General features: G+C 40.8%; 1 protein-coding gene and 1 pseudogene across 3 annotated transcripts in view; one reads left to right on the plus strand and one right to left on the minus strand.

The window, feature by feature from the left end:
• LOC126163104 (mucin-6-like) overlaps positions 1 to 14943 on the plus strand; it is a 92336-nt gene that overhangs the window by 53536 nt on the left and 23857 nt on the right. The window lies entirely within an intron of this gene.
• Positions 8870 to 8987, minus strand: LOC126163555 (5S ribosomal RNA; annotated as a pseudogene).

Genomic DNA, 14943 nt, shown 5'->3' on the forward strand with positions numbered 1-14943 from the left:
TATGAAATCCCCAAACCACATTCCCTACCCTCTGGCTCCTATCCTTGTAACCGCCTCCGGTGTAAAACCTCTCCCATGCACCCTCCCACCACCACCTACTCCAGTCCTGTAACCCGGAAGGTGTACATGATCAAAGGCAGAGCCACGTGTGAAAGCACCCTCGTGATTTACCAACTGACCTGCCTACACTGTGATGCATTCTATGTGGGAATGACCAGCAACAAACTGTCAATTCGCATGAATGGACACAGGCAGACAGTGTTTGTTGGTAATGAGGATCACCCTGTGGCTAAACATGCCTTGGTGCACGGCCAGCACATCTTGGCACAGTGTTACGCCGTCCGGGTTATCTGGATACTTCCCACTAACACCAACCTATCCGAACTCCGGAGATGGGAACTTGCCCTTCAATATATCCTCTCTTCCCGTTATCCACCAGGCCTCAATCTCCGCTAATTTCAAGTTGCCGCGACTCATACCCCACCTGTCATTCAACAACATCTTTGCCTCTGCACTTCCACCTCGACTGACATCTCTGCCAAAACTCTTTGCCTTTGAGTATGTCTGCTTGTGTCTGTATATGTGTGGATGGATATGTGTGTGTGTGCGAGTGTATACCCATCCTTTTTTCCCCCTAAGGTAAGTCTTTCCGCTCCCGGGATTGGAATGACTCCTTACCCTCTCCCTTAAAACCCACATCCTTTCGTCTTTCCCTCTCCTTCCCTCTTTCCTGATGAAGCAGCCGTTGGTTGCGAAAGCTAGAATTTTGTGTGTATGTTTGTGTGTCTATCGACCTGCCAGCACTTTTTTTTGGTAAGTCACATCACCTTTGTTCCTGTCTCTAACACTCGAGAGAGTGGCGGGATATTGTCCCAGTTTGGAAATGTAGATCCGGGGCTGATGGGCATAGCAGTCTGAGTTATTGCTGTTTCCTCTTCGTTTACTGCTCTCACGTCAAATGAAAACAGTACCGATTTCTGTAGCTGGGAGCTATCAAGTGAATTAAAATACATTCTCATTATTACGGAAGGCTAAAATGTGTTATTAGTTGCAGATTTTACTTTATTTCCATCTTTCTGACAGTCAAGCATTAATTGCCTTGCAGAAGTTATTTTTGTTGGTTTGTTAAAGAATTTTCTTTTATTAATTTCTTCCGCTGAGGCAGACAATATATTTGGAACGAAGTGGTTAATTCCACACACTGTTCGCTGCATTTCAAGTGCATGTTTTCAACTTCTAGCACATATGGCAATATGCCATAATAAAGAACCAAACATTAGATAACACACTACTGGTACTCCAAGAAAATTTACATCTCGAAAACCACATTTGAAAGCTTAATATCAGGTCGTGGCCTACTTCTCTGGGAATCTGGACATACGAATGTGCACTTTAAATGTGCTCATTTTAGTATGGGTCATGAAATTCCGATGCTCTTGGAGTATCCTCTGATGCCTTTTTTTTTTTTTAATGACATAATGTAAGATCTTTTAATGTTTTACACATACGAACATATGAGCTCCCTATGACATAGTAGCTGCACAAGCGTGGTGACGCCTGTCATCTGGCGCTATTTGGCAACTGCAGAATCGAACCTATTTCTAACAGGTCGCAGGAAAATATTCTGAATGGTGGTTTGAAAAGCATTACCATCGAAGTACCATTCTGGCAGTTATTCCGGAACTATGTGCGAGAATGTACAATGAATTTCTCAAATCACAGAGCGTTTGACTCTCATTTAAAAATCAACTCTTTGATGATGAACCATTTAAATGAGTTTCAAGCCCAGAAAATCAGACATTTATGTCGTTATTAAAAATTTTGCTGGCACATTTGTGTGATATATCTTAAATTTTAATAAGCGCATAAAAGACCAACATTATATGTGAAAGCTTAGCTTCTCTTGCAGCGATTAATCTTAACCAATATCATATGTGAAAGCTTTACTTTTCATGTAGCAACACTATGTATATTAATTTAAACCATTAACTTTTCTGTTTGTGTGTTCGTGCTACTTAACAATGATGTTGCTATTGGCTGACTACATCATGTGTTCTGAGCTGCGAATACCCGCTGTCTTCAGCTGGTGAGATCGCATGACATGAGCTATGACTGGCTCACAAAAGGGCATCGCAATCTCGATTTCAATGCTTTGGAATGTAACATGCGGTGTTTGGTGGAATTCAAATTTATACTTTCATAATACGAAAATATGCACCGTACATGTTGCTGCACATCAAAGATCTTTCCAAAACGCATTTTTTCCCCCTGTGTTTAGTTTTCTAAAGCGCCTGGAAATTCTGTGCCTGTGTATTAAACCATAATCATTCAAAGGACGGATAAGTTGTACAGTTCCGAGAGAAAATATACTGTCAGTTAACAGGGAGAAAGTATGTTTTCACCCAGGAGAAAGTGTATTTGTAACCGGGAAATCCGGGAGAAACCCAGGAATGTTTTTTTCCTTGTTCGCATATACACCCTGTCCAACACATCTGGTCAGATGTTAAAGTTCTCTAAGTGACTGGTGTAAAATACTACATTTTGTATGTGTGTACAAAAATTAAACCCCAATATTAACTACTGATACTTTTGTAAGTCTTACACAACTCCTCCACGAAATTCCATAATTCATGGAGCTGTTTCCCAAAAAATTTCCAGGTTCTTAGAGATGCGGCACTAATTTGTCTTCTGAGAAATTTCTTTCATTTGAAGCCTGTGACAGACACACCACTCACAATACCATACATCCAAACTCGGCCAACTCTCGAAACGAACTGTCAGAGGCAACTGCCCTTCTATATGACCTTGGTGTGTCGTCATAAAAATTCTCACATGTGCATTTATCTTATTGCTGCTGTACATGTTGTATGTTAAACTAGGCCAGGTTTTTCCAGTTTTTCCACTGTGGTGCAAGATTTGTGCTGGGTTCTTAATTTTTTATTTATTTAAAATTTAATTAGTGAGGTAGTTAATCTGTTCTTATTTGCTATTAATTATTATCAAACATAACAAAACTCCTATGACTTTGGCTAGCTACTGCCGTCTTTCTCACATTGCCACTACTTTTACGAATTTACAACTCATTTTACATGAAATTATGGTTTTGCATCTCGGAATCGACGTTCCAGCTCCTTGTTGTAGTGGCCTTCAGTCCAGAGACTGGTTTGATGCAGCTCTCCATGCTACTCTATCCTGTGCAAGCTTCTTCATCTCCCAGTACCTACTGCAACCTACGTCCTTCTGAATCTGCTTAGTGTATTCGTCTCTTGGTCTCCTCCTACAATTTTTACCCTCCACGCTGGCCTCCAATACTAAATTGGTGATCCCTTGATGATTCAGAACATGTCCTGCCAACCGATCCCTTCTTCTAGTCAAGCTGTGCCACAAATTTCTCTTTTCCCCTATGCTATTCAGTACCTCGTCATTAGCTATGTGATCTACCCATCTAATCTTCAGCATTCTTCTGTAGCACCACATTTCGAAAGCTTCTATTCTCTTCTTGTCTAAACTATTTATTGTCCATTTTTGTCATCCATACAGGGCTACACTCGATACAAAAACTTACAGAAAAGACTTCCTGACACTTAAATCTACACTTGATGTTAACAAATTTCTCTTCTTCAGAAACGCTTTCCTTGTCATTGCCAATCTACATTTTATATCCCCTCTACTTCGACCCTCATCAATTTTTTGCTCCCCAAATAGCAAAACTCATCTACTACTTTAAGTGTTTCATTTCCTAATCTACTTCCCTCGGCATCACCCGATTTAATTCGACTATATTCCACTATCCTCGTTTTGCTTTTGTTGATGTTCATCTCATATCCTCCTTCCAAGACACTGTCCATTCCATTCAACTGCTCTTCCAAGTCTTTTGCTGTATCTGACAGAATTACAATGTCATTGGAAAACCACGAAGTTTTTATTTCTTCTCCATGGATTTTAATTCCTACTCCGAATTTTTCTTTTGTTTCATTTACTGCTTCCCCAATATACAGATTGAATAACATCGGGGATAGGCTACAACCCTGTCTCACTCCCTTTCCAACCAGTGCTTCCCTTTCATGTCTCTCAACTCTTATAACTGCCATATGGTTTCTGTACAAATTGTAAATAGCCGGCCGCAGTGGCCGTGCGGTTCTAGGCGCTCCAGTCTGGAACTGCGAGACCGCTACGGTCGCAGGTTCGAATCCTGCCTTGGGCATGGATGTGTGTGATGTCCTTAGGTTAGTTAGGTTTAACTAGTTCTAAGTTCTAGGGGACTAATGACCTCAGAAGTTGAGTCTCATAGTGCTCAGAGCCAGAGCCAAATTGTATATAGCCTTTCGCTCCTTGTATTTGACCCCTGCCACCTTCAGAATTTGAAAGAGAGTATTCCAGTCAACATTTTCAAAAGCTTTCTCTAAGTCTACAGATGCTAGGAACATAGGTTTGCATTTCCTTAATCTATCTTCTAAGATGCTCACCAGATAGTAGAGTTTTGTCAGGGCTGGCTCTCCCAATGCTATCAGTAGTTCTAATGGAATGTTGTCTACTTGTTGGGCCTGGTTTCGACTTAGGTCTTTCAGTGCTCTGTCAAACTCTTCATGCAGTATCATATCTCCCATTTCATCTTCATCTATGTCCTCTTCCATTTCCATAATATTGTCCTCAAGTACATCGCCCTTGTATAGACCCACTATGTACTCCTCCTATATATACTCCTTCCACCTTTCTGTTCTCCTTTCTTTGCTTAGAACTGAGTTTCCATCTGAGCTCTTGATATTCATGCAAGTGGTTCGCTTTTCACCAAAGGTCTCTCTAATTTTCCTGTAGGCAGTATCCATCTTACTCCCAGTGATATATACCTCTACATCCTTACATTTGTCCTCTAGCCATCCCTGCTTAGCCATTTTGCACTTTCTATCGATCTCATTTTTGAGATGTTTATATCCCTTTTTGCCTGCTTCATTTACTGCACTTTTATATTTTCTCCTTTCATCAATTAAATTCAATATTTCTTCAGTTACCCAAGGATTTCTAGTAGCCCTAGTCTTTTTACCTACTTGATCCTCTGCTGCCTTCACTATTTCATCTCTCAAAGCTACCCATTCCTCTTCTACTATATTTCTTTCCCCCATTCTTGTCTGTTGCTCCCTAATGCTCTCTCTGAAACTCTCTACAGTGTCTGGTTCTTTCAGTTTATCGTGGGCCCATCTACTTAAATTCCCACCTTTTTGCAGTTTCTTCAGTTTTAATCTACAGTTCATAACCAATAGATTGTGATCAGAGGCCACTTCTGCCGCTGGAAATGTCTTACAATTTGAAACCTGGTTCCTAAATCTCTGTCTCATAATTATATAATCTATCTGAAACCTCCCAGTGTCTCCAGGCCTCTTCCATGTATAGATCCTTCTTTCATCATTCTGGAACCAAGTGATAGCTATGATTAATTTATGCTCTGTGCAAAATTCTACCAGGCAGCTTCGTCTTTCATTCCTTACATCCCATTTCATATTCAGCTATTACTTTTCCTTCTCTTCCTTTTCCTACTATCAAATTCCAGTCACCCATGACTATTAAATTTTCGTTTCCCTTCACTATCTGAATAATTTCTTTTATCTCATCATACATTTCGTCAATCTCTTAGTCATCTGCGAAGCTAGTTGGCATATAAACTTGTACTACTGTGGTGGGTGTGGGCTTTGTGTCTATCTTTGCTACAATAATGCATTCACTATGCTGTTTGTAGTAGCTTACCCGCACTCCTATTTTTTTATTTATTATTAAACCTACTCCTGCATTACCCCTATTTGATTTTGTATTTATAACCCTGTGTTCACGTGACCAGAAGTCTTGTTCCTCCTGCCACTGAACTTCACTAATTCCCACTATATCTAGCTTTAACCTATCCAGCTTATAATTCAGAATATATTACATGTATAAAAATGATGTTATATTTTATGAAAAGGATAGTTGATGTTTACCAAAGAGCGGAAATGCTGAGTCACAGATAGACACAGCAAGACTTTCAGAAAGTGAGCTTTTGGCTAACTAGGCCTTTGTTGGACACACACACACACACACACACACACACACACACACACACACACACACTTGTGCAAATGCAACTCACACCTATGACCACAGTCTCTGGCTACTGAAGCCAGACTGTTGTCTATTTTTGATGAAGACCTAGTCGGCTGAAAGCTCACATTCTGACAGTCTTTTTGTTGTGCCTATCTGTGACTCAGCATCTCTGTTATATGGTGAGTAGCAGCTGTCCTTTTCATAATAATGTTACATTTCATCCTGGATTTTCCTTTGTTGTTATAGTTTGATAGAGCTCCTCAAGCACTACCTGTTGATACTTTTATTTATTTATTTATTTATTTATTTATTTTTTTTTTTTTTTAATGGATTAAGTTGCTTGCTAGTCCTTAGGTATTTGCAAATCTTGTGTCTTGACTAACCTAAGTTGTTTTTGGTGTATCATGAGTGTGTTCAGGTGTACATTGTCATCCCATCTTTCTCTTCAGTTTGGTTCACTTGCCAAATATTTAGCTATATGGGTTTAGATTTTATGGATTTTGTGGCTGTGAAATGATTTTTCAGTCGCTGAATTCCTGCCATAGTGGGACCTCACCTAACCACATCTTCTAGTGGCCAAGTGGCTGGGTTTCCCCAGCAGCTGTACCCCACCAGTAACATACAGGTTGCCTACTCCCCTTGTGCTCTGTGTTACTGTGTAACCTCTTGCTTCCACCAGCAGCAGAGTCTGAAAGCATTGTCTATTGGGATTTACCAGATGACTCCTAGTTCCTACCTCCTAGCAAGTGTTACCTGTGACAAAACTCACATGTGTTGCCTCTTCTCTTAAGCTGACCAAACAGATTGTATGCTGGGCCACACCACTGTGTAAAGTCTTGCGTCTGTGTGTAACCTCTCATTAGTATTTAAGCGATTGTCATAAGTGTACAATTTTACTGGCACATATTGTTTAAGCAGCCTCGAAAAAGTTTGCAAATTTTGTAACTTGATGGATTTGTGCTTTCCCTTTCCCTCTTTTTAGAGAGTTACACTGCACACTTGGTGTATTGCAACACCTTCCCCAATGAAACTGTTCCTATTTACTTGTCTATAAGAAAATTGAGAAATGGTTTCACAAATAGCAATATTGATCATTGGAACTGGTTATTTCTTCATTTGGTGATGTAGAGAAATAGGGTGATGGATTGTGAGACTATTGCACGTTACGCAGGAAAGCCTCCAACATCTTGTCAATGAGAGACACAATAGCATAGGATGAGAGGGAAACCAACAATGAAATTACAAAAAGAAATGAGGTTTGAAACTTCACCACCATGTAATATCGTTGATAGCCATAGATGTCACTTTACACCGGCTTTGAAATTTGTTGGTCTCAGAACGCATGTCATCCTCTACATACAAATGAAGTTGTTCAAAAATTGTGTGTCATACCTGTTGTGACAGCCACCTGCTTTATTTCTTCATTGATAGTCCTCTGTGTCAACGTACTGCATTGTTATATTGACTGAAAAATTTGGGGGGGGGGGGGAGGGGGTGGAAGTTCAATTGCGTTTCACAGTTCTTTACTTTTACTGGTCACAACCCCCCAATATTACACAACTATATGGCCAGTTCACTATTGGTAAATGTTGTTAAGCCTCATTAATAGGTTGCAGGCAAAAATCAATGTACTGCTACAATAGTTTGCTGTTGATCATCTATGAATAGTAAAAACCTAACCTCACAGTTCACAGTTCTTGCAGAATAATACGGTACGTGTGACACTATTTCTCAAATTCTTTTAATATGCAGCCTATTTGTGTTACACTTATCCCACTGTTAAGTTGATACATTGTTGTTAATTTAATCAGTACTTAATTTCCACCTGAAAATCAGGCGTAGAGTCACTGCCTCAGGACCAAAAATTGGTCCTTTATATATCCTCACAATAATAGGCACTGAAACTTATACGTTGATCGATATTTAAGTTGCAGAAACTACAATTAAAACATAACTCATTCAATTAAATGAATACATTGAAAAATTCCTTCTTTTTGATAGTTCCTTCTACCACAAATGCTAGGCTAAATTATTTCTGTAAATAATGAAATTAACAATACAGTTATACAAACAATACTTTGACAAATCAGGTAATTATTTTGGAATTAATTAATGGCTGCTTTGCTAATATGTTTTGAAATAGAGCCAAATAAATAAATACTTCAAGAATCCTAGTAGTTCTTCTTCCAAATGTTTATATTTAGTACAGAATTTATATTTGTTTATAAGTCAACAGTAGACTCTAAGTCATGAAACTATTACTGATTTCATCCTATAACAAAATATATTAACTAGGAATGGTCAAAATAAATTAGAAAATTAATTACATACACAAAACTAAGCACAAAATTAGGGAAAAAAGCACTCCGATTTCAGGCCACAAGTGGCCCATCGTGCCCATCCAACCGCCGAGTACCGAGTGAGGTGGCGCAGTGGTTAGACACTAGACTCGCATTCAGGAGGACGATGGTTCAATCCCACGTCCGGCCATTCTGATTTAGGTTTTCCGTGATTTCCCTAAATCACTCCAGGCAAATACCGGGATGGTTCCTCTGAAAGGGCACGGCCGACTTCCTTCCCTAATCCGATGAGACCGATGACCTCGCTGTCTGGTCTCCTTCCCCAAAACAACCCCAACCCAACCGCCGAGTCATCCTCAGCTGAGGATGCGGATAGGAGGGGCGTGTGGTCGGCACACGGCTCTCCTGGTCGTTATGATGGTTTTCTTTGACCAGAGCCGCTACTGTTCGGTCGAGTAGCTCCTCAGTTGGTATCACAAGGCTGAGTGAACCCCAAAAAATGGCAACAGCGCATGGCAGCGCAGATGGTCACCCATCCAACTGCCGGCCATGCCCGACAGTGCTTAACTTCAGTGAGCTGACAGGAACTGGTGTATCCACTGCGGTAAGGCCATTGCCAAAACCATCCACAGTCTGGCCTGCGCATCAGACCTCAACACTAACCCGCTGAGTGGATTCGTGCTGGGAACCGGCACACCTTCCCACTCGGGAAGCAGTGCATTAGACCATGCAGCTAGCCGGGCAGGCTCACAAAATTAGACCAGGTGGTATATTCCTAAGACTGAGGGCCAACCTTTTTCCTTTATGGAAATGTAGATTATACTCAGGCATGTTAATGGTAATTAGGCAAAAATTAAAATAAAATGAATTTAAGGGGACAGATGGCAAAAGAAGAGAGGAAGTAGAGAGATCCCAGCTTGCTTCATCACACTGTTTTCAAACCACAAACCTACAAATTAAGGGCCAAGATTATAAATCAGTAAAAGCAACATTTTTCAGTTAAACAAAAACATAAATTCATAAGCTGAAAAAGCATGGGTATAAACAAGTTTGTTAATGTGACATATTTTATTTATTTATTATTAGTACTGTAGGTCATATTTTTTTTTACAGTAAATCATATCATGATATAGAACAAGTCAAATTAGTGTAAGATGGTGTATGATGACAGATGGTCGTAGTGGTACATACTTCACTTAGCAGAATACATGTAAGAGATATAGACAAAAACGTAAAACTATAAGAAAACAGTTTAAATTATCTTACTAAGTAGAAATACATACAAGTGAATAACAAATGAAAATTTACATTACTAAGAAATAATCCACATGTTTTGCATAGTTATCAGTATCAAGAATATTCCAGACAGATGGATCGCTACTGGAGATTATATTTGTATTACCGAATTTTGCTCACATAGTGCATGCACACATAAAAATTACAGGCTGTACATTGTAGTTAAAATAGAATCTAGCTTATTACAAGTAATTAAAATTTTGTTTCAAGAAGTTTATGTACAGAATAGAAACAATGACTTAGTAACAATTCCTTTAATTTGAGTCTCATTATTTTTGGATTTTTGATTGTTTTGATGTTTGATGGGAGTTGGCTGTATATTTTAATGCCGATACACTTAACCCCATTAACATATAACTTTGTGTTGTTAGCTATAATTTGTAATTGGGTTTTGTTTCTGCAGTCGTGTGTGTTGGTCTACATTTCTGTGAAGGGATTCCAAATGCTGTACTGTAAACCAAGCGAATTACATTATATAGAGGCGTGGCAGTGGCATAATATTTAACTGTATGAACAGTGGATGACAGTGCTCAGTTCTTTTTTTAATGTCATTATTCTTACCACTTCTTTTTGTAGTTTGAAAATTATGAGACTTTCAGTACTATTTCCCCAGAAGATCAGGACATAGCTCAAGACATGCACAAACAGGGCATGATACACCAGCTTCAAAGTATCTGCACTGGCTGTGTCTTTTAATATAACAGATTTTGTTAAGCTTTTGTGACAGTGCCTCAATATGTCATTTCCGGTTCGGGTGTTACTTATCGTAAGTCCAAGAAATTTGGTGTCCTCCGTATTTGCAATATTTTCTTCACAAATAATTGTAAGTGCTGTGAAGGGGGTAAGATTTTGTCTTGTGTGGAAGTTCATACTTACTGTTTTCTGTACATTTACGAGATCTGTTCAAAAAATTCTGGTTTCCACACATTTTTTCTACGCTCTCCTTTTATTTATTGTGCACGGTTTCCTTCGAAATACTTTCCTCCTCAATTGATACACTGATCTCATCACCATTTCCACTTCTGGAAGTAGTCTTGGTACACCTCTTGCTGGATTGCGTGAAGTGCCGTCATCTTTGTTCTGGAGAGTATGTATTTTTTATGCAATAGTCATGCACCAACAATGTGTGTGTGTGTGTGTGTGTGTGTGTGTGTGTGTAATTGTAGTGCATGAGCTACAAATTGTCTCACCACATTTGAGGCCATTTCCTTCTCACATTTTCTCATAGGCCTCACAGTGTGTCCCAATAGTACCATCAATTAACAGTTTGTCCCTGTGGCACAAATTCATGATGAACTAATCCTTTAAAGTCAAAGAAAACTACCAGCATGGCTTTGACATTTGACCTGACTGGACAAGCTTTTTTTTGGTCTCAACATCATAACTGTAGACCCATGTCTCATCACCAGATATGATTCTCTGATGGAACATCTCATTCTTATTTGTGTGATCTAAAAGCCCTTCACAGATTGTGAGGTGAGGGTCTTTCTGATATTGACTCATGAGCCGTGGGACGAACTTGGCGCCAACACGATGTGTTCCAAGATGTTGTGACAGGATTTCGTGATGTGATCCAACTGAAGTTTTACATTCTTCTGCAATCTTGGACGGTCATTCTTCGATTGGCACACACAGTTTCATTGACATTCCTGACGTGAGCGTTGTCGGTAGACATCGAAGGGTGTCCTGAACGAGGGTCATCTTTAACATCTGTCCAGCCGTTTTTAAACCTTGTGAACCAATTGTAACACCGAGAATGGTTGAAGCACAAAATCACTATAGGCTTCCTGCATCATTTTGTATGTTTCTGTACAGGTCTGTAACAATATTATGTAAAGGAAAGTTGCTACTCACCATATAGCAGATATGCTGAAATGCAGATAGACACAACAAAAGACTGTCACAAATAAGCTTTCAGCCAACGAGGTCTCTGTTGAAAATAGACAACACGCTCACACTCTCACTCATGCAAACGCAACTCACACACGTCAGTGCAGTCTCTGGCAGCTGAAGCCACACTCTGCAAAGGTTTTCTTCCCCCCGAGGGGCTCACCGTTCCTTCATGAGTTCGTGTGTGGCGCACATGGGGCCCTGAGTCATTGCACCCCATTCTTCTTTCCCTGGCTGCATTTCCTTCACCCTGCCGTCCCTCCTTATCCATGCTCCTTCCCTGTTGCCCCTCCTTCCCCTCTCTGTGTTCTGATTTATGGGTTTCCTCTCCCCCCTTCCTTCCCCTCTCCCTTCCCCATTGTAGCCCCCCTTCCACCCTGCTAGGTCATCAGCATGTGTAGCCAGTCCTTGTGGAGGAGCTGTTATGTACCCATATGGTTGAGCCCCCTTACAACACAAGGATCACACTACTGATACCTGAGCTGTTCCCTCCCCATGTATGCCAAGGAGTGGTTGCTTGTCTTCATGGAGCATCAGAATTTCTGGCAATGGCTGCCATGTCAGGCAACTCTTGCTCTGGCTGGGTGGTGCCCATGGGGAGAGCCCCTGATCAGAGTGGGTGGTATCAGGGCAGATGCTTGGCGCATGAAGCATATCAAGCTGCAAAAATGTGGCCATTCTCAAATGGCTGTCTCTTGGAACAGCGAAGGATCATTGAATGCTGCTTCGTATGAGCTGGCAGCCTTCCCTTCTCTGGTTGCACCAGGGGAGGAGGGCCAGGTTCACTGTCTTGGGATGAAATACTTTCCCCACTACTCATTTGTACTAGGACAGATGGTTTTTGTGGTGAACATAAAGGATAAGTTTTGTGAAGTGGAGTCTCTTAGTAAGATGTGGTCGGGCTCTGTGTTGATCAAAGCTTCTTCTGCCGCCCAATCCACAGCTCTCCGTGCCTGTGATTGTCTCAGCAATGTCCCAGTGTTTATTACGCCTCACCAATCTCTGAATATGGTCCAGGGAGGCACCGTCCAAGAAGGGGGGGCAGGGGGGGGGGGAGAAAATACACGAGTGCATTCAAATGGAGTGGAAAAGGAGATCCAAGAGGGGCAAGTGAGACACTTATGCCAACTGGCAATCCCACCCATGAGCAGTTGTCAGAAGGGAGACATCCCTCATTTGCAAAGAGGACAAGGTACAGAAGGCTATGGAGCTTGGACCAAACCTGCAATGAAGAGGCATACATCCCCAGTGAAGAAACAAAGAGCTGCCAGCATTCATTTTTACTCTGCTCAGTAATGTAGCGAGCCTTAGCACGGAGATGCTTAAAAGCGAGGAAGTTGGTCTGTGAAGGGTGTCATTTAAATTGCTGCTTCACACGTCAGTGGTCCTGGACAGCAACAGCAATGTCCTTTGTCCACCACAGTACCAGTCAATGACAAGGGGGACCTGTGGATAGGGGGATCAGCAGTACTAGCTGCATGAATAGTGGCAGACGCACACTGCACGACCGCATCAATGCAATTCAATATGGAGGTGTCAAAGTGCACAGCAGACATATATAAAGGCCAATTGGGCCTGCGGAGTGTCCTACATGGGGGCCTGTCTAACTGGTGGCGCAGAGGAACGATAGAATCACTGGAAAGTGGTCACTGTCCCATAGAGCTACGAGAGCAGGGGAGGAGATCATGAGACTGATAGCAGTAAAGGTGCTGTGAGTGGCACAGAAGCAGGTAGAGGAAACATTATTAAGGAGACATAAATCGAAGTCCGTAACACCTTAACAAGGTGTTCAATTAGGAGACCCCGACCCATTGAACTGGCATTCCCCCAGTTTGTGATGGGCATTTAAGTCCCCAAGGAGGAGAAATGGGGTGGGAGTTGCTGTAATTAGGTAGACAGTTTGTGACAAAGCAAGCTGGGATATTTTTACTTACCCTCTTGTTTTGCCATCTGCCACCTCAAAATTCATTTTTCATTTTTGAACTAATTACCATTAACATACGTGAATATAATATGCATTTTCATAAAAGAGAAAGGTTGGCCCTCAGTTTTATTATAGGGTGAAATCAGTGTTCGCTTTGTAACTTAAATTCCATTGTTGATGTATAAACGAATATAAATTCTTTAATAATTATAAACATTTGGAGGAACAACTAATTGTATTCTTTAAGGATATATTTGCCTCTATTCGAAAACATGTTAGCAAAGCCAGTCTTTAATTAATTCCAGAGTAATTAACAGTTTCATCAAAAGTATTGTTTGCGTAATTGTATTTGTTAATTTCATGATTTAAACAAATAATTCGGCCTAACTCTTGTAGTAGACACTGTTAAAAAGACAGAACTTTTCGAAGTATTCAGTTAATTTAATGAGTTATGTTTTAATTGTAATTTCTGTAAATAAACATCGAACAATGTGTAGTTTGAGCACCTATTATTGTGATGATATATAAGGGCCCAAATTTTGGTGATGAGACAGTCTGTCCACGGCCAAGTTTCAGACGAGGAACCAGTGTTGGTTAGAGCAACAACAATGCTTCAACTTATCTGTGAAATAAGTGTTACAAAATTAGACAGTGTGTTAAAACAATGACACTGTCTGCTCCATACATACCTTTCTATTCTTCAAGAACTGTGAACTTTGTGGTTAAGTTTTTACTGCTCTTAAACTATTGTAGCAGTATGTGGAGGTTTGCCTGCTAGCTATTAATGAGGCTTATGGGATGTTAGAACAATAGTGCACTGGCCATATATAACTGTGTATTATTGGGGGGTTGTGAAAAGCGAAAGTAAAAGACTGTGAAACACAACTGTGCATCTGCCGGCTACATCATTTACTTTAGACAGTACTATACGTCCAACCCCTATTTTTTCAGCCAGTATGTCGACACCGAGGCAACAAACGAAGAAACAAAGTAGGTGAACCGCTACAAGTTCAATGTAAGGAAGTAGCGTTCCTGTAGGAAGGTAGACATTGTAAACAGTGATTGCTGGAGTCGTTTGCACTCTAACCACAATTGCCTCCAGGTTGGTACTCAGAGGGATCCAGTCACTGATGACATTGGAGTGAACAAAACTGCATATCCCACCAGATGCCACCCCAGGACCAGCATGGTTCCGACAAAATGCCCGATAACCATGATATGTTTAAGAGTGGTCATCACGGAAGTACATTTCTTGAAGAGCAAGACAGAACACAGAATAGGAGGAGACAAGACGACATATTTCCGATAGGTGACGATAGTATCTCTTGCAATTCCACTGGATGATCATGCAGCAAGAGTCCAGGTTGGACTTTAAAAAGCCGGGAGGAGGTCATCTCACTCAGTCGGTCGTCACCAACAAGGATGGGGTGACATCAATAAATAAGATGTCAGACTCAGGTTGCG

This window comes from Schistocerca cancellata, chromosome 2, assembly GCF_023864275.1.
Source record: "Schistocerca cancellata isolate TAMUIC-IGC-003103 chromosome 2, iqSchCanc2.1, whole genome shotgun sequence".
Lineage (NCBI taxonomy): Eukaryota > Metazoa > Arthropoda > Insecta > Orthoptera > Acrididae > Schistocerca > Schistocerca cancellata.